This window comes from Dipodomys ordii, unplaced genomic scaffold (genome assembly GCF_000151885.1).
Source record: "Dipodomys ordii isolate 6190 unplaced genomic scaffold, Dord_2.0 Scaffold117, whole genome shotgun sequence".
NCBI classification, from domain to species: Eukaryota; Metazoa; Chordata; class Mammalia; order Rodentia; family Heteromyidae; genus Dipodomys; species Dipodomys ordii.
The window spans coordinates 790,487-811,136 of NW_012267333.1; the positions used below are offsets into that span (position 1 = coordinate 790,487).

The 20,650-nt window shown below is 41.3% G+C and overlaps 1 pseudogene across 1 annotated transcript; it reads right to left on the bottom strand.

Moving 5' to 3' along the window:
* Positions 1–4,187: 4,187 nt before the first annotated feature.
* LOC105995380 lies at positions 4,188–5,858 on the bottom strand (annotated as a pseudogene). The gene has a single exon (XR_001175566.1). The product of XR_001175566.1 is annotated as a eukaryotic translation initiation factor 2 subunit 3 pseudogene (transcript).
* Positions 5,859–20,650: the final 14,792 nt, after the last annotated feature.

Here is a 20,650-nt window from a genome sequence, read left to right on the forward strand (position 1 = left end):
GCGGAGTTTGTTTTACTGTCAACCAGTTGACCTTGTCTTGTTTTTACTGCACTCTGTTTTTACTGAAATTTTCCTTGTTTTTCTGGACTGTAGTAACCCTATGCTACTTCTTGACTTCTAACAGTATATATTAGGGAAAGTTAAAAATAAACGGTGCTGCAGTCTTGAGCTGCAGACCTCCCAACCCCATCCTTTGTCTTACTTATGTCTTTTTTTCCCCTCATCCTTGGCCCCTAAATCAGGATTTCCTTTCGTTGCTGCCAGGCTCCGGCACTTGTGTGCTGGGGATTTGTCCTCTTCTTGTCCATTTCTCCCTGTGCACATAGACTGAGACAGAAACAGAGATTATTACAAAAATCTTAAGAGCAAGGAGACTTTTGTGGAATCTGTTAGTACGGAACGTAAATGGTGGCCTGGTGAACACGGCAAAGCTCCTGTGAGCTTGATTTCCTGGGCTTTGGTCCAAACAGGATGGAGGAAGAGAGTGCTATTCCCACTAAGTGATGGGTTCTGACATCCTTGAGGACGGAGGGGTGCCAGCAAAGCTGTGGGACCTGACACATGCTTCTACATGGAGGTTCAGTGAGGCTCACTAGGTATAAATAACCTTGAACTCCATGTACACCACAGGACAGAGAGCTCAAGACCAAATTTCTCTCTCCGCATTTGCTAAAGCTGATAGCTCAAAGCAAATTAAGTAGCATGAGGCTGTTGGTGTTCCTCCTGCTGGTCACTTTGGCCCTCTGCTGCTACGAAGGTAAGTGTTATTTATAGCCCGTCCAGCACCAGCTTTGGTAAGTTCCATCTCTCAACACTAGATATAATTTATTTGTGGTGGGGGTTGAGTTAAGGGAACTTTCAATATTTTCCATTTTGTTTTCCTGACTTTCTTAAGGCGGCCTCCTGTCCAAGCATAATGTCTTTTATTTCTTTAATACTAGGATCTTTAAGCAAATTTTAGGGATGATTCAGTGTGTCACTCCTTCAAGACTGTGACCTGTATTTCAGAAGTAGTGGATGGAATGGGAGAATAGGCTCCATCCACTCCCCATCTGTTTTACATTTGGGACAAATGTGCACGTTCTGTGAGTTTCTCCTTAGTAGTACTCATAGCTACAGCCACAGATGCATCGGATGAAGGTGGGAGATGAATGCATAAAAAGCCTCGTGGGTTGTTCATGAGCATGGCATTATCAGTCGTTTTTGTTCAACAGAGGGTCAATACAGGGTTCTATAGATTTTGAACTCCTAAATTTCAATTCTTCCCATGTAGCTAGAAGGCCCACAGCCCAAAAGATCCACTGTCTCTGAATCTCTGAATAAAACTACAATACATTCTGAGAGTTAGCACAGCCCTGCCTGCATTCTGGGAATCCTAATAGCAATGGAAGGAAAAGTGGTACAATCATTATTACAAAGATTTTCATTTATTCCAGATTTAGTTCTAGCCACTCTTTCAACCATACATGGTCTGTCATTCCCACCATGAGGAAGGAACCAAGGGTCACTGGCTTTTACTTTTCATTTGACTTCTGGATTCTCCCTCCTGCTCTCCCAGATGTCCCTGGCTCATACTTCCCATTGCATGATATTGTTTGGTCAGGATCCCTTACAGAAGACTGACTGTTAAATCAACCTTTGGCCCTGTGAATGCCAGACCTTGGGAGCTTAATCTGGTGGTGAAAACCTGTAATTCCAATTAAGATAAGGCTTGAGGTCTAAGTGTCTGTGGCCAGACCTGAGTGAAAGAAGAAAACCAGAAGCTGTCCCATGAAGATCTGGAAATCCAGGGTTTGAAAAATGGTTCTTCTGCATGTAACCACAATTTGAGAAAGAACCAAATAAATTCATTTTCCTCCTCTCATTCTCATTAATGATCTAGGCATCTATAGAAGGTAATAGAATGTCCCAATTTTGAAGAAGCTCTGGTCTTTGTTAAAACATTATTCCTAATTTTAGCTTTTCAGGCCACTCTGTACCTAAGAACATAGACTAGATTATGAATTAATTTTTATATATCATTTTTTTATTTAGAATTTCATTTTATTTAAATGTGTTCTTCATGCTACAATGCAACCCTTTAAAATCAATCAAATACATAACATTAAAATGCTTTCTCAAAACTTATCAATTTAAATGACAACCCACAACCACAGCTTCTAAACTTCAAAAAAGGTGGCTTCAATATCCAGAAGAACACCTTATCCTAACTGGAATGAAATCCTGTCTCAATGCAAATTTAAGAAAAGAAAACAAAATATTATCAGAATACCAAAATTTATTCGGATACTATTATTGAATATGTCTACTTCTTAACTCTAAGCTTGTTCCCAAGCACTGGGAAGGTTGGTTTCTCTGATACCTGGGTTAAAACTCAGAGCCACCTGATTACTTGGCTGGTACTTTACCAGTTGATCTATGCTTCCATCTTGGCTTTTTGCTGGTTATTTGGGAGATGAGTCTCAAAGACTTCCCTGTCCAGACTGGCTTTGAACCTCAATTTTCTAGTCCTCAGACTCCTGAGTATCTAGGATTATAGGTATGAGCAACCTGTGCCCAGGCAAGATTAGTTTAAAAACAAAATATATCATCTAAGCCAGGGGTTAGGTGGCTCACGCCTGTAATCCTAACTACTCAGGAGGCTGAGATCTGAAGATCATGGTTTGAAGCCAGCCCAGGCAGGAAAGTTCCCATGAGACTCTTGTCTCCAATTAACCACTCAAAACCGAAGTGGCATTGTGGTTCAAGTGGTAGAGGGCCAGCCTTGCACAAAAGGAAGCTCAGGGACAGAGTCCAGGCCCTGAGTTCATGCCTCACAACTGACCAAAAAAAAAAAAAAATTAGCATCTAGGCCCTGCCCCAAGCCAATTAGATCAGAATTTCTAGGGATTATTTTGGGGGAAGCCCTGGTCCTGGAGCTTGAACTCAGAACTCAGGGCCTGGGCAGTGTCCCTGAGCCTCTCTGTGCTCAAGGCTAGCACTCTACCACTTGAGCCACAGTGCCACGCCTGGCTTTTTCTGTTTATGTGGTACTGAGGAATCAAACCCAGGGCTTGGAGTGTGCTAGACAAGCACTCTACCATTAAGCCACATTCTCAATCCTTGGGATTTTTTTTTTTAAACCTTCCTCAGCAATTCTGCCAACTAAAGTTGGGAATCATAACTCCCACAAAATCTTTTAATTTTTTGGTTCTGGTACTAGGACTTGTAACTCTGGGTTTGGGTGCTGCCCTTGAGCTTTAAACACAAAATCATTTCATAAAGCAAAGACATAAATAAAAAGTATAGAAAAGAACAGCCCAGGAAAAGTAGAGGGAGGATAAGTTAAAAAAATCATACTCATTATTTGTTTTCAAATAATTTCTACCTCTTGCTAGGCCTCAAAAATACTATTAGAATCTATGTCATAACATGATCAATGAAACAGCTAAGTAAAACAGGCCAAGGGGTAGCTCAGTGATAGCATATGTGCATAGCACAGGGGGGCCCTGAGCTCAATTCCCAGCTCCCCAAAAACAAAATAGAAAATATAGCCTAAAAGGCTCTTTTACTAGTCATCTAGTATCACTTAACACAGAGGTGGGAGAAGTTTTTACTGCCAAGGGCATTTGGATATTTCTATCATTGAGGGCCACACAAAATGATCAACTCAGGTACAGAGCTTCCGGCAGCCATCACAAAGCATACAAAAAGCTCATGTACATGTCCCATCCCCTACCAAATGAATTCATGATTTCAAGGGTTTTGTATGGCCTGCTGTTCCTCACCTCTGCATATACTATTTGCCAACAGAGGAAGACTGTCAGATTACAGGTAACCAAGGAAGGAATAACCTCATGGCAATGGAAGAAGTTAAGAACTTCTGGCTCTGATTTCCTCCATTTCGTTCCAGGAAAAGAGTTAAGGGAGAACGTTTGTGTATGGAGTCAGGTACTCAGACTTTAGTGGTCAATTTCAATTGACCCTACTCATTTTCTTTTCACTTAAAATTTCAAAGAAAAAGCAATATAAAATAATGGGCCAAAGGGAAGCTGGTCTTTGAGAATTTATCTTCCAGCTTTTACTGGTACAACAGTCCTTCAGCCTGGATCTACTCAGAAGCATGAAAAAGAAATAAAAATTGTTTAGCTCAGACAAGTTCATTGGTATATGAGCTACAATGAAGGCTGGTGGCAAAATATTTTTAAACCTGCATTGATCTAGATACTTGGGAATGTTCTGCTAAAATGTAGTTTCAATCCAGCAATAGGAGATTTTGACATTTGTTGTATACCCCATATTGTTAGTACTAGAGATTAAATTTTTGATGCCAAATGATGAGAAAAACCTTACAGTTACCTACAAAGGTAATGAGCTGTGAAATTAATTCCCTAGTATTGCTTTGAAAATATACCCTACATTGTTAAGACAAATTTCAACTCTGTTCAAATGACTTAGTTAGCTGGGATTCTTCAGTCATCATCCACAGTTGGCTTGATTGTCACTCCTCTTCTTATCTGACCCCAACCAATTAAACGCCAGTGTTTCTCAACTCTTCGACTAAGGGCAATTTTTTCTCCTACTTCTGTGCACACAGGATTAGTCAAGACGATTTTACCCAGATCAGCCTTGACAGCACTAACTCTCCCTCCTGTCGACAGGGATCCTATGTTGACCATAAGCACTTCATTCTTTGACAGCTTTTGTACTTTTGCTGCTTTCTTATCTCCTTCAGTGCGGACACCTAGGAGCCGTCTAAGTAGGAAATAGGATATTTCCAATTCTGTGAATATCTCAGGTAAAGCCCCAACTGCACCAAGAACCTGCCCTACCATTCTGTCAGCTCGGCACAAAGTGGGATCGATCTTTGTTCCAACTCCTATAAGACCCCCTGGGGCGGCATACTGAAGATCATTATGTTCTGTAAGAAGTGATACAATTTTGGAAAAGATGGGTTTACACATGAGTTTTCCTTCACTATCTTTGGAAACAATACCAGGTCTCACTTCTATCTCCTGGCCCACCTTTAATACTCCTTTTAGAATACTACCACCAGCAACACCTCCCTTAAGATCATCAACTTCACAGCCAGGTTTGTTGACATCAAATGATCTAATAACAATAAGTCGGGGTTCTGAAGTAAAGTCTCTTGGGGGTACTGGAATTTTCTTTACAGACAACTTCAATATTGTATTTCAGCTGAGCAGAAATGGGAATGATAGGAGCGCCTTCTGCCACAGTGCCTTGTACAAATGCAAGAATCTGTTCATACTGTTCTTTAGCCTGACTTTCTTTCACCAAATCAATTTTATTCTGTAAGATCAAAATATGCTTCAGCTTCATGATTTCTATGGCTGCCAGATGTTCCGAAGTCTGTGGCTGAGGGCAAGATTCATTACCAGCTATTAACAGAAGAGCTGCCTCCATCACTGCTGCACCATTCAGCATAGTGGCCATCAAAATATCATGGCCTGGACAGTCAACACAGGAGACATGTCTGACTAATTTGAAGTTCCCTTTAGTCCCTGGAATGTCTGTAGGAAGCTCATCAGGTGTACCACTTCCACATGACTTGTAACATTCTGGCCGAGGACAACTTGGGTCATCAGGTTTATAAATCTTAGCATTAGCATATCCAAGCTTGATTGTAATGTTTCTTTCTAGTTCATTTTTGAACCTGACTGTGTGAACACCAGAAATGGCTTTTACAACGGTGGACTTCCCATGAGCTACATGACCAATTGTACCTATATTAATTGTGGCTTGTCTGCTGATAACTTCATGTGAAAGTGGTGGTAATTTTGTAACATCCAAGGTGGCGAGATCCTGGCCAGAAAGGTGCGGCTGCCCAGAGTCACTCCGGCCTCGCCACCCGCCATCTTGCCCCTATATCATTGTTTTTTGATTTAGGTAATGATTTATTTGATGACATTAATAGTGTGAGCAACAAACAAAAAAATGTATAACTTAACTTGATGAAACACCCAAATTGTCAAGGAGCCAGGAGCCAATAGCGCATGACTGCTTGTGATCCTAGCTGCTTAGAAAGCCAAGCTCTGAGAATCACGGTTCAAAGCCACTGCAGCCAGAAGTCTGTGAGACTCCAACCTCCAATTAACCCCCAGAAAACCCAGAGTTGGTCTGTGCCTCAAGTGGTAGATTGCTAACCTAGAGAAAAGCACCTAAGGAAAGTCCCCAGGCTCTGAGTTCAATTCCCAGTAATGGCACGAAAAATATCCAAATTTTAAACCTCAACATTCCCTAACTTAACAACTTACTTCCTCAAGGTCTTGTGGTAGTTTTTTTTTGTAAGAGTATGACTCTATGATTCATTTTAAAATTGTCACATTTAAAATTCCCCTGATCTACTATCCAAAACTAATCATGTGCAGCTCCATTGGTGGAAATAAATAATTTTCCCCAACATAGTAAAGGGAATTTAAGCCACCTAGAGAAGCCTTCAGAATGAATATGCATAATTTTTTAAGCAAAGTCAAAATGAGATCATAAAATCCTCGTTTTCCTGTTCCTGTGAGAGCTTCGGGAAGCCAGCCTGGAGTGTCTACCTGACCCTCTCTTTAGACAGGAGCAGAAAGCCCTGGTGGTTCTTCCGAGTTTCTAGTCTCAAGTCTGTGTAAGTGGGAAAATCTTGGACTTTCTAAACAACATTATCTTTCTACTCTCACGCCGCAGCGCATGCCGATGTCTGCCCAGATATTCTCCGTGAACTTATCAGTTTGCTTATTCGTACCAAAACAAAACTGAAGCAGCGACTTGATGAATACAATTCGCCTAGAGGATCTGCAGAAGCCTTACTGAAAGTGAAGAAATGCACAGATAAAATTTCCTTTCACGATAGAACACTAATGGCATCCGCGCTGGTAATTCTTTTCTCCTTTATACATTGAGGTTTAATCAGCCAAGGACAGGGGAAAGAGGTTGGCCTGTCATTTCCTGTGTGCACACAGAAGAGAGGCCACCTGATTTTCTGGTCACCTATGGGAAATTGATCTGGACCTACAAGGAGGAAGCTGAATTAAACTGCTGAATGAGGGGCTGGGAAGGTGGCTCAGTGGTAGAGCACTTGCCTTGCATGCCTGAGTCCCTGGGTTCGATTCCTCAGCACCAAATAAGAAAAAAGCCAGAAGTGGCGCTGTGGCTCAAGTGGTAGAGTGCTAGCCTTGAGCTGAAGAGCGCCCAGGCCCAGAGTTCAGACCCCACGACTGGACCCCAAAAAAAAAACAACTGCTGAATGAAACCCAGCTACACACAGCCCCTATGGTAGACCTGTCCTTCTCAGGGCACATCCCTAGATGCCATGTTCTCTATGATGTCCTGAGAAAGACAAATTTGGCACCTGGAAGGGACCTTTCAGGGCTGAGTCCTGCTACCTCTGCCTTGTAGCTTTCCTGAGGACAGTAGAATATTGTGCAGAACGTGAAGAATAAGAACAGAAACAGATGGGAGAGCCAGAACGGGAGCTAGCCACTGCCTGCGTGGGGTTGGATTCTCTGCCCACTTCCCTGCCTGACAATTCCCTCCCTGGAATTCCCTCCACTACAAAGAGGGCTGGTCCTCTGAATCCCCCTCATCCCTGGCTAGCTCTCTATGCTGGCTCTCCCATGAGAGAGGAAAGTGTTTTTCACAGCTAGGACATAGCAGGACACAGAGCAGTTCTTTTCTTTTGCTCCTCCCCTTTCCAGTTCCAAGAACGCCTCAGCCTCATTCTTTATTAAAAATTATTTCACTTTTCAAGTTATCTTTAAGTGGTCTTACAAAGGAGTGGCCATTTAGCAAATCCATTATACAATGTATCTTGATCAATGTCACGCCTTTCAATACTCTCACCCATCCCTCCCTTACCCGCCTTCCCTCACTGTTCATTTTGTAGTTTATTGAGTCAGCCCACCTGGGATTTGTGTGGTTTCCCAAAGAATGCTCTCTCCTGTGCATTGTTGGTGATGTTATCTGTTGAACTCCTCAGGAGTTTTCCCAAGATACTCTGATTTTTGCGACTTCTGCCATCCAAAGTTGTTGTTGTATGACAAAACTCCAGGATTGTGTATTTTTGTTAGTATCTTTGCTATAGAATCTGTATGTCTGATCTCACATTTTTCCCTTTCTTTTTGTTTGTTTTCAGGTAAATGCTGGCATGAATTGTTTTCCTAAATAGGAATTCATTGTTCCCGGCATCATCCAGGGCTACAATCATGAAACAAACTATAAAGCTTTGAAAATTGGAAAACATCAATAAATTACTTGCGCTGCACCTTTCCATTTGTCTTTTATTATCCTATGGTGTTTGGTCTTTCACTGATGGTGCTTTGATTATGAAGTGAACTTTTGTGTTGTCAATAATGCCTTTCTGGGGCAAAACCTTGTGACCTATGGACACCTAATAATCAGGCAACAGAAAGGTAAATCTTTGGCAGGAATGGTTGTGCAATGTGATGCTACTTTCTCTTTCTGCAGACAGGGGTGTTCATGATGGCAAAGGTAACAAGCAATGGACACCACCAGTGCCACTGTGCAAGGCCAAGACTCAACACTGCCCCCTAGAAAGCATGTCAATCTATGTGCTTCTCTTCTACTATCTTGCCCGCTTACTCCATCTAACTGCCCTTTGGCAAAATTCCTATTCAGAAAAGGAACCTTTTTTTTAAAATTGTTTTACTTAATTTTAACTAAATATATCTCAAATAGATTGTAGGATAAGCTGTCACATTCTCTGTCTGTCTGTCTGTCTCTCTCTCTCTCTCTGTCTCTCGCTGGTCCTGGGGCTTAAACTCTGGCCTATGCAATGTCCCTGAGCCTCTTTGTGTTCAAGGTTGAACTAGGCTTCTGCCACTTGAGCCACAGTGCCACTTCCAGCTTTTTCTGAGTACTTTATTGGAGATAAGAGTCTCAGGGGCTTTCCTGCCTGGGATGCGTTTGAACTACTATCACCAGATCTCAATCTTCTGAGTAGCTACGATTACAGGCGTGAGCCACCAGCATCTGGCTCTCTGGTTCTTCTGAGTGATTGAGTAAATGAGGAAAATTGGGTTAAAGAAAGACTACATTTTCAAGTTGGAAGAGGAAGTTGTTAGGGATGATTAAGGATGGGAGATAATGACTTTAAAGCACCAAAAATAGTTAAGCTATATAGAGAAAGGTAGGAAATAGGAGCCATCTTCAGTTCCATATATATATATATATATATATATATATATATATATATATATAGAGAGAGAGAGAGAGAGAGAGAGAGAGAGAGAGAGAGAGAGAGAGAGAAAGAGAGGGTATATATAGATAGAGGAGGGAGCTAGGATTATAGACATGAGCCACCATGTTTCGCTACATTATATTTTTTTAAAGCAAGAATACTAGCGTTTATCATGATTGATAAACTCAGGTTTTGTTTCTCTGGCAAAGATTTCATCTAATTTATATACATATATATTCATTTTAAAACTTTTATTATTAAGTAGTTTTACAAAGAGGTTGTAATTCCCTAAGTCACAGTATGAGGCCAATGCATCTTTGTCTATATCAGCCCTTCCATTGTTCTCCCTCATTAATCCCCCTTCCCACCTCATGGATGCTTTAATTCAAGTGGAGTGACTTCAAGGGAGAGTAACCCTCTTGCTTGGCTGTCACTACCACATCAAGTAGTTAAACCTGAAACCACTCTTCCTATTGATTTTTATATTGTTGGCTTTTCTTTAGTTTCAATAACTAGTATCCAGCAAGTACTTCTAAAAACAAAATCAGATTATCTACTCAAGTGTTATTGCTCCTGAGTTATTTATACCAAGTAGTGCTGGTCTATCTGGATTCTTTCCCCAAAAGGTAAAACTGATTCAGGTTTCCCTAAGCTGACTTAGTTTTAAGTCATGTATCCAGGAAAGATGCTGCAGGTAATGCTGAGAATTCCACACTCAACTCCTCTGATTCCACTCTTTCATCACAGAGCTGCTAAAATTTGTGCTCAACTAACATTGCTTTACCATTTTTACTTGTTAAATCTAAAGCCTTAAAAATGAGCTATCTCCAAGACCTTCTGGGGACCTCCAACTTGACTCAGCACTCTGGAGCTCCGCACCCTAATTATTCAAATCTAGTTTAAATTTTTTATTGTTATTACAAACATAATATATAGAGTAATTACAGTGACATACGTCACAGTACATTTAGAGTACCTGTCTTTTTGGACAATGTCACCCCTTCCCTCATTCTCTTCCAATTTTCCCTCCAAAACAACTTTTAATCTTAAAAACATCTCATTTTCTCCAGCTGCAGGTGATATTCCATTTGTAATTATGATGTTGACATATTTCTAAGTTCCCTACAGTAGATTGCTTTAAATAGAATATTGGAACATTAAATAATAAATAATAATAATAACTCAATAAATAATCAGATTATTTGTACAATTAGTGCGGTTTGTTTCAAGAGTACTAGAGTTTGAAGACAGGCTTGGCACTTACTACGCTGGTGCTTTACCACTTAAGCCACTCCTATAGCAATGTTTCTTTGTTGGATACATGAACTTATCTGGGTGGGCTGGTTCTGAACCACCATCTTTCCATCCTCAGTTTCCAGAGCTGCTAGAACTTACAGGATGAGCCACCAGCACCAGGCTTTCATTTTTGTTTTAAACAATCTGTCTCCCATAGTTCTCAAACAGGAGCCTACTCTACTTATGTATGGGTGCCAAACTAAAAGAGTTTCCTGTATAACTGTATGGAAATCTGAATTTTAAATTATGTCAATAGAATAATATTCAAATGATTTTTGGACTCTACCAAAGTGACCCTTAAGAGCTAGAATTTTCCTTTCTTTTTTTTTATTATAGTATTTGTCTTTGTTGATCGCTATAACAAATGTGGACTTCTTGAGTACCTGCTAAGTTTTGCCTTTGAATCTCTCTCCTCTGTGTGTGTGTGTATGTGTGTGTGTGTGTGTGTGTGTGTGGTGTATACATTGTGAGAAACAGGAATTGGAAAGCCTTCTCAATATTTCTTGTCTTTTTCCATCATTTGCTGAGCATTTCCAAAGTAAAGGAATTGGGACATGGAGGGCTTTATTGTAATTATTATTAACAATAATATTATGTAGTTGTACAAAGGAATTTCAATTCAATCTGGCAATTGATGACTATAATGTATCATGACCAGTCTCACAACTTCCATCATTCCCTCCCCTCTCTCCCAACACCACCCATCCCCTCAATTTTCCTGGTTCCATTTGCACAGGTGTACATTGAACATGGCGACTGCTTTCTCCCTCCTTCATCCATCTAATTCTTCCCTTGACTTCACTCCCTGACACCTCCAGTTCCTTGTCATCATTGTTTAGACTATGAGTTTGTTGTTGAAAGGAGTTATACCATTGGAATTCTTGCCTGCATATAACAAACTTTAGTTAATGTGTATGTGTACATGTGCATATGAGCTAATACGTGTTTACGTATATATTCACAAATTAGATTTAACTTCCACAAGTGAGAGAGAAGATATGTCCTTTTCCTCTCTACACCTGACTTAATTCACTTTACATAGTTTTTGGAAGACTTTCTTAAAGGAAAAGACATTAGATTCCATAAAACTATTCACACTATATACTTTTTAAAGAGTATGTGCACCAACTGCTTTGACATTATCAACGACAATGTCAGCCTCTGGTTTTCCTGTTAGTTGTGCTAGAAAGCATAAAAGGAGAAAGGAAATTCTCTCTCATCACTTTCACACTGGCCAGAGTTTCATTGCACTGATTGAGAAAAGATTCTTTTTTTTTCTTTTTCTTTTTGCCAGTCATGGGGCTTGAACTCAGGGCCTGGGCACTATCCCTGAGCTCTTTTTCTCAAGGCTAGCACTCTACCACTTTGAGCCACAGTACCACTTCTGGCTTTCTGGTGGCTAACTCGAGCTAAAAGTCTCGTAGACTTTGCTGCCAGGGCTGGATCCTCAGACGTCAGCCTCTTGAGTAGCTAGGATTACAGGCATGATCCACCAGCACCCAGTAAGAAAAGATTCTTTTATTTATGCCATAGCATATCTTCCATGGCAACTATTAACATAAGGCTCAACCACTTCCTAGTATTCACTCACAGACATTGCTGAATCCATTGCCCTATCAATCACATGCTCAGAAGTGGAAGGAAATACTTAAAAACCTAATAAATGTCAAAGAAAATCAGTTTAAAGATGCATGAATGAATTAGGTGAACCACGTGAAATAAGAGCTCATCCAAAAACAGTTGGCAGTTTTGTGCAAAATGTAAAGAACCTTACAGAAAAAAGTTCCATTGTGTGAGGAAATCCTGCTCCACAGATAAGGAGTGTGGTGCTGCATTTTCCCCACCATTAATCTAAGAGAAACAGAATGGGAAGGAAGCCTATGACATTTGAAGCCAAGAGGAAAGGAACAAGAATAGGAAGTGAAGGAGAAAGAATGATAAAAATGAAAAGAAACAATTTAGCAGGAGGAAACTCTAGAAGATGAAGAGGAACATAATTATGATTCTAATTATGGATCTTTAGGCTGAAAAAGAGTGACGAGAAGGGTGATTCCTTTTAAAATCACCATTAATCCAAGTAATCAAAGAGGCAGGCTGGGTGCTGACGACTCACGCCTATAATCCTAGCTACTCAGGAGGCTGAGATCTGAAGATCATGATTCAAAGCCAGCCTTGGCAGGAAAGTCTGTTCAATCCAATAAGCTACCAAAAAAGCAGGAAGTGGAGCTGTGGCTCAAGTGGTCAAGTGTTAGCCTTGAGCAAAAGAAGCTCAGGGACAAAAATCAAAGCCCTGAGTTCTAGCCCTGGAACTGGGACCAAAAACAGGTGGGAGGGGAGCATTTCCTTTGTGGAAGTTGTCCTTGCATAGAGCTACAAGTAGTGCACCATTATCTTTCAGGATATGTCACCAGGGTCACAATTATCATTGTGAGAAAAGACATCTTTTCTATCAGTGCGAGCTGCTTAAAAGTTCATGCTAGCTGGGTGGCAGTGGCTCACACCTGTAATCCTAGCTACTCAGGAGGCTGAGATCTGAGGATCACAGTTCAAAGCTAGCTGAGGCAGGAAAGTCTGTGGGACTATTATCTCCAATAAATTACTCCGAAAAATCTGGAAGTGATGCTGTTGCGCAGTGATAGAGTCGTAGCCTTGAGTACAAAGAGACTCAGAGGGTCAGTGTCTAAGCCCTCAGTTCAAGCCTCTAGACCAGCAAAGAAGAAGAAGAAGAAGAAGAGGGAGGAGGAGGAGGAGGAGGAGGAGGAGGAAAGAAGTTCATATTTTGGCCTGACAGCTTGGCTCTTGTTGATTATTCTGCTATATTCTGCTTAGACAATATTAGCAAGTAAACAAAGGCAAAAAGAAACTGCTTTGGGATAAGGAAGGATTTTTTTTTAATGTAGGTTGTTCCAAAATGGAATTAAGATACACCTCAGAAGACACACTTCAAATTGGTCAAGAAATAGCAGAGGATGTGGCTATGTTTTGAAATTACTTGTGTACTAATCTTAAAAAATGACTTGTGTACTAATCTTATTTCAAAACCTTTTAATGGTCACTTTGTATAAATACATCTTGCCCTCTTCAAACTAGCCAGTCACAAGCAGAGCTCTGGCAATCGGAACAGGTGGGTGGGGCCTGCTCCATTGGGATAAATAGGAAGCAGCCTGCCTGCTCTTTGGGCTTGCTCGCCAGATTTTTGGCTGACGGTCCAAACTTGTGTACAGAAGTAAATTTGCTTTGCTGAGATAATGCTTCATTTTTATGTCTTCAATTGTGCTTGGAAAGTGTGTTTATAACACCATGAACTCCAGGTTTAAATATCACAATTTCATATTTGAGTCAGGCCCAGAGCTGTTAAAGACACTTCCATGCTATTGGATCCAGATAGATTTCTAAACCAGGCATCCGTGTACCATTAATATGGAAAGAAATAAAAACTGCCCAGAGAGAAAACTCAGGTAAATACCACACACAAATACCAACTAGAAGTGGATCATAGACCTCACCTTCAGACCTGAAACATTGAAACTTACAAGAGTGAGTAGGAGAAATACAACTCATAAACATAGGCAGAAACTTGTTGGAAAGAGTCCCACAGGCACAGCAGATAGGAGAGAGACTTGACAAATAGGATTACAGCAAAATAAAGTTTCTGCACAGCAAAGGACAGTTTCTAAACTAGAACAACAGACAACAGACTGGGAGAAGATCTTTACCAGCAATACATCAGACACAGACCTAATATCCAGTATGCAAGGAGCTCAAGAAACAAATCCCCCCCAAAGCTAGTAAACAAATTGCCAAAGGGACAAAGGACCTAAGGGGAGATTTCTCAAAAGAAGCAAGAATGGCAAAGAAACACAGGAGGAAATTGATCATTATCCCTGCCCATTAAGGAAGTACAAATCACAACTCTGAGATTCCATCTCACCCCACTTAGACTAGCCAACATTGTAAATTCGAACAGCAACAAATGTTGGCAGGGATGTGGGGGAAAAAACCCTATTGCACTGTTGGTTGAAATGTAAACTAGTACAACTACTCTGGACAACAGTCTGGAGGTTCCTCAACAAACACACATCTCCCCTATGACCCATCCATACCATTCCTGGCCATCTACTCAGAACATCACAAGCCTTAAAGACATTTTCCTATCCATATCATTGCTGCACTATTCATAATAGCCAAGCTGTAGAAACAGCTCAGATGCCCTACAGTAGATGAATAGATCAAAAAAATGTGGTACATCTACACATGGAATTTTACACAGCCATTTGAAAGAATACTATAATCATTTGCAGGGAAATGGATGGACTAGAACAAATCATGTTAAATGAAGTAAGCCAAATTCAGAGACACAAATGGTACATTTTCCCTCATATGTGAAAGCTAGGGATAAAATACTGGGACCTGATGAATGATACATGACCCTAGGACTTCACACACAGTGAGACCAGAGGTGGATATGGTTAGGAGAGGTACAGAAAGGCACAATGCCTATGTGCAACTGATCATACAAAGTAATATTTCTCAAAATGAACTCCAGGAAATGGAAATACGTTTTCTTTATTCTTTTTGCTGGTTTTTTGTTCTGTTTACGTCTTGGAGAGTGTAAGAGGAGGCACAGAAATGGAGTGAATTTTAAAAGAACAATTGATTTTCCTACGGCTTTGTCTTGTAACTTTTCTCCTTCTTGTATACACATAATTCATACATTAGGGCTTCTAATGGTGTCCCAGAGGTCTTTCATGCTTCATTTGTGTGTCAGCTTTTTTCTCTCATTTTTTCTGCATGTCCAAATACAACCACCTTCTCTCTTCAAGCCTTGGTGTTCTACCTTCTATTTGACTCAGTCTCCTGAAGACATTTTCAACTGAGAGCTTGTTTTTTTTTTACATTAAGATTTTCATTTCTGGAATTTTCATTTGGTCTTTCTCAGAACTTGAATTACTTGATCGAATTCTTCTTTCATGACCCGCATTGTCTTATTTTGAGTTTTATTTGAATTCATTCATGTTTTTGTGCCCTCTAATTTCACTAGTCATTCAAAAGATGACTTTTTTTCTGAGATATATTCCTAATCTCTTTAGAGTTTCTATCATAATTTTTGCCAAAGAGTTTGACCTCAGAGCATCAGCCTCTCACACAGCTTTCTTGCTGTGAGAGTCACATGAGTCAGAGTTTAATGAACTTTTCTGCCCTAACTGGCTTTTTCTTTCCCACCCTGATATGAGGGCTTGAACTCAGGACCTTGTGCTCTAGCTTAGCTTTTTTTGCTCTACCACTTCAGCCATACCTCTACTTTCACTTTTTTCCAAATAATCGGAGATTCATATTTGCCTACACAGGCTGGCATTATACCAAGATCCTCAGATCTCAGCCTCCTGAGTTACTAGAATTCCAGGTGTGAGCCAGTTAGGCCCAGCACCACCCTTCAATTTTTACTTCCTTACCTTTGGCAAAACATCAATAATAACTATATTTTTGCTCCTTATTCTGCCCATAAGGATCAGCCTCAACTCTATCATAATTTCATCAGCCTGTGTTAACTTCAAATTTGCTTTTTTTTTTTTTGCTTTGTTGGGATGAAATCTGAGAACCATTACATACATAATGGAGCAATGCTTTCTTCTGTCAATAAGAGGAAAACAGAACATGAGTGGCATTTTATTTTGGTCATTTTGAGCATAGTACTCAGGAATAGAATTTAATGGCCTTCACCTAATGGCCAATGGTATATTGCAGCTCTTTATCTGGACTCTACATGGACTGGTGTCACCTAGAGGTTCAAACCTCATGATTATTCATCACCAGGAAACAAACAAATGTTATCAGAAGGCCAAGGGGAAGGAACAAGGCCAATGGAGGCAAATGCAGTCATAATATTCAATGCACATGTGTGAAGATGGTACCAGGTAATTTGAGGGGATGGGTGAGTTTGGGAGAGATGGGGGGAAATAATAGAAGGGGTGACATTGATCAAGATGCATTGTACAGCCAGGCGCTGGTGGCTCATGCCTGTAATACTAGCTACTTAAGAGGCAAACATCTGACAATCGCAGTTCAAAGTGAGCCCAGGCAGGAAAGTCCATGAGACTTTTATTTATTTGTTGGTCAGTCGGGGGGCTTGAACTCTGGGTCTGAGCCCTGTCCCTCAGCTCTTCAGCTCAAGGCTAGCACTCTAGTGCTTGAGCTACAGCACCACTTCCGGTTTTCTGGTGGTTTATTGGAGATAAGAGTTTCACGGACTTTCCTGCCCGGGCTGGCTTTGAACCGTGATCCTCAGATCTCAGCCTCCTGAGTAGCTAGGATTTCAGGCGTGAGCCACCGGAACCCGGCTATGAGACTTTTTTTTGGTTGGTCGTGGGACTTAAACTCTGGGCCTGAGCACTGTCCCTCAGCTCTTCAGCTCAAGGCTAGCACTCTACCACTTGAGGTACAGCACCACTTCCAGTTTTCTGGTAGTTTATTGGAGATAAGAGTCTTAGAACTTTCCTGCCTGGGCTGGCTTTGAACTGCCATGCTCAGATCTCAGCCTCCTGAGTAGCTAGGATGACAGGCGTGAGCCACGGGCGACTAGCGCAATTTTGTTTAATTGATCAAGGAGCTTGAACTCTGGGCCTGGGCGCTGTCCCTCAGCTCTTCAGCTCAGGGCAGCGTTCTACCACTTGATCCACAGTGCCACTTCCCCTGAGACTCTTACCTTCAATAAGATAAGAGTGTGGCACTGTGGCTCAAGTGGTAGAGTGTTAACCTAGAGCTGAACAGCTGAGGGACAGTGGCTAGGCCCAGAGTTCAAGGCACATGACCAGCAACAAAAAAGATGCACTGTACTCATATATAAACTGACAGGAAAATGATAGAATGGGTGACATTTATCAAGATACATTCTGCTCATATATAAACTGACAGGTTGAATCAAAACCCCTTTGTATAGCTACTTAAAGTAATAAAAATTTGTAAATGAGTAAGAATCATCATCAAGCTGGACACTCTAGTGCATGGCTATAATGTCAGCTACTTGGAAGGTGGAAGAGATTTGTAGTTCAAGCCCACTTGTGCAAAGGCACCAAGACTCTATCTCAAAAAAATGAAATGAGGGGCTGGGAAGGTGGCTCAGTGGTAGAGCATGCATGAGGCCCTGGGTTCAATTCCTCAGCACCACATAAGCAAAAAGAAAAAAGCCAGAAGTGGCACTGTGGCTCAAGTGGTAGAGCACTAGCCTTGAACTGAAGAGCTGAGGGACAGTGCCCAGGCCCAGAGTTCAGGCCCCACGACTGGACCCCCCCCCCCAAAAAAAAGAAAAAAAATGAAATGAAATGAAAGGGCTGGGGTTAAGCTTAAGAGGAAGTCTTATCTAGCAGTTAAAAAAAAAAAAAAGAAGACCCATTTGAGCCAAGTGCCAGTGGCTCTTGCCTGAAATCCTGCCTACTCAGGAAACTGAGATTTGAGCGTCATGGTTGGAAGCCAGCCTTGAGCAGATGACTCTTACCTCCAATTAACCAATGAAAAGCCAGAAGTGGAGCTGTGGCTCAAGTGGTAGAGTGCTAGCCGTGAGCATAAAAGTTCAGGAAGTGCCCAATTCCTTGAGTTCAAGCCCAGGATCAGCACACAAACACATATTCAATCATTTGAGCACTCAAGGAAAGTTCTATCTTGTACAGGAAGCAGAACTTTGAACATATTGCTTCAATATAATTAGCAAAGGCTTGGGTAGACTATACCTAAGAAACTGAGACTATAGAACAGACCCCTCTAAACTACCATAAACATTTAAAGGAAGCTCTTTTTTTGTTAAGGGAATGACAAAGGAAAACTAAAATGCTTGGGCTGGAGCAACTGTTTACCTTCAGCAGCTAATTTGTATGGGTCAGTTCAGAGGAAGAGCTGACCATATTACATGCTCCAAAGTCAGCAGAAGTTAATTCCCCATGTCATCTGTCAGATAACTCTGACATCATGAGTTAGGCCTGAGGAAACCCCTCCATTCTGCTTAGGGATAACAACTAACTTTCCTAAAGCAGACTATGGAGGAAGCACAGATGGTACAGGGGCTCTGTGTCCTCAGTGCAGACAGGATAAATACAGAGACAGCTGGACTGATAAAGAGATACACACACAGGCCCATCATTACTGATCAAAACAACCTGTGTCTTGCCCACATGGAAGTTGGTCATTGCAGAGGACGTCTGTCTACATGGGCTTGGTACTGTTAGAACCTCAGAGCGAGCCAGGAAGAGGGTACATCCTTGTCCACCTGAGTGAGACAGGAAAGCCTCACCCCATAGCAACAAACTAGGCCTTGACAAAAGGAAGTGAGCCAGGTAGGGCAGAGGGTGGGTCACAGCCAGGGAGTTGGCGTTCCTGAACGGATCCTGCTAAAGCAAGAGAACCTCTATCATCTTCTCTGACCAGTGTGAAGACTAGGGCCCAGTCCATTCCTGGGAATATGGGTGTTGTTCACACCATCCCTCCCTAAGGTGAATGAAAATGAAAGATGAATGTTTTCTTTTTGTTTGGGGGGGGGTCTTGAATTCACATCCTGGGCACTGTCCCTGAACATTTTTGCTCAAGGCTAGTACTGTACCACTTGAGCCATAGATCCACTTCTGACTTTTTTGGGTGGGTAATTGGATGAGTCACACTCTCCTGCCCAGATTGGCCTGAAACCACCATCCTCAGATCTCAGCCTCCTGAGTAGTTAGGAGTATAGGCATGAGCCACCAAAACCCAACTGTAAGTAACTGAAAAAGCACAAAGATTTACTTTTTTTTTTTTAAGATTTACTTTTTTCTGGTGTAGGGGAGTCAGTTATGGGGCTTGAACTGGGCAATGTTCCTGAGATTTCTTGCAAAAGGACAGAGCTCTACCACTGGGTTGAAATGGAGTTAGAATATTTGGAGGTGCAGATACCAACATTTTAATAGTTTCCAGTCCATGAACACAGTAAGTATATCCCATTTGTCTTCTTTTTCTCAGCAATGCTTTGTAGTTTGCTCTGCACTGGTCTTCTAGATCATTTGTCAAATGTATTCCTAATGCTTTTGTAATTATAGATGTTACAATCATTTGCATCATTTCTATTTCTGATTACAGTTAACATGGAGAAATACAATAGTTTACATGTCTTGCATTCTGCAACCACACTAAACTCACTCAGGTCTAATAACTTTTCAGTAGATATTGTATTTGCTACAAATCAACTCAGGTTTGGCTTGGCTGCTGCTGGCGAGTGAACTCAAACCCTTTGGCATGCTAAACACACACTGTATACACACTTTATATACACTCTATATCCACCACTGAGCTCTATCCCTAAGTCCTGAAGAGTTTAATTCTTTCTTCCTAATACATTTTTTTTCTTAGTGCTCTTGCTACAACCTTACCTGTTCAGAAGAGTGGGCATCTGTGCACTGAGCCTGGCAGAGAAGGAACATAGCCAGCATTCACCATGGACTGTTGGTTGCTACAGGATTCTGCTTCTATTTTTCCTTTTTTTTTTGTCAGTCATGGGGCTTGAACTCTAGGCCTGGGTGCTGTCTCTGAACAATTCAGCTCAAGGCGAGGGCTCTATCACTTGAGCCACAGCACCACGTCGGTTTCCGGGTGGTTAACTGGACATGAGTCTCATAGACTTTACTACCTGGCTGGCTTTGAACTGCAAGCCTCAGATTTCAGCCTCCTAAATTGCTAGGATTACAGGAATGAGCCGCTGGCCCTGGCTTGCCTATTTTTAAAATTAATTTCATCTTTTTTTGTGTTTGCATATGGTGCTGAGGAATCGAACCTAGGGCCTCATCATGCTAGGCAAACCATTGAGCCACATTCTCAGCCCAAGTGCTTCTATTTTTTATACAAGTGCTTTATTAAAGTGAGGAAAACCCCTCAAAGTACACATCACTTATAACCATGAATTACTAATAACAAATTGTCAAATTGTTGAGTTTCTGTACCTACTAATTTAGTCCCATTTTCCTCTTGTATTAGTGAATGACACTAACTTTTGAATGCTAACTCTATTTTGTCAGGCTTCAATAGCTAAAACTGTGTTAGCAATTGACAGGAATGCTGGTGTATACCCGTAATCCCAACACGCAGAAGCTGGAGGTAGAAAGACAAGGACAGCCAAGGATACATAGGAAGTCTGTCTCCCCTTCCACTCCCCCAGGG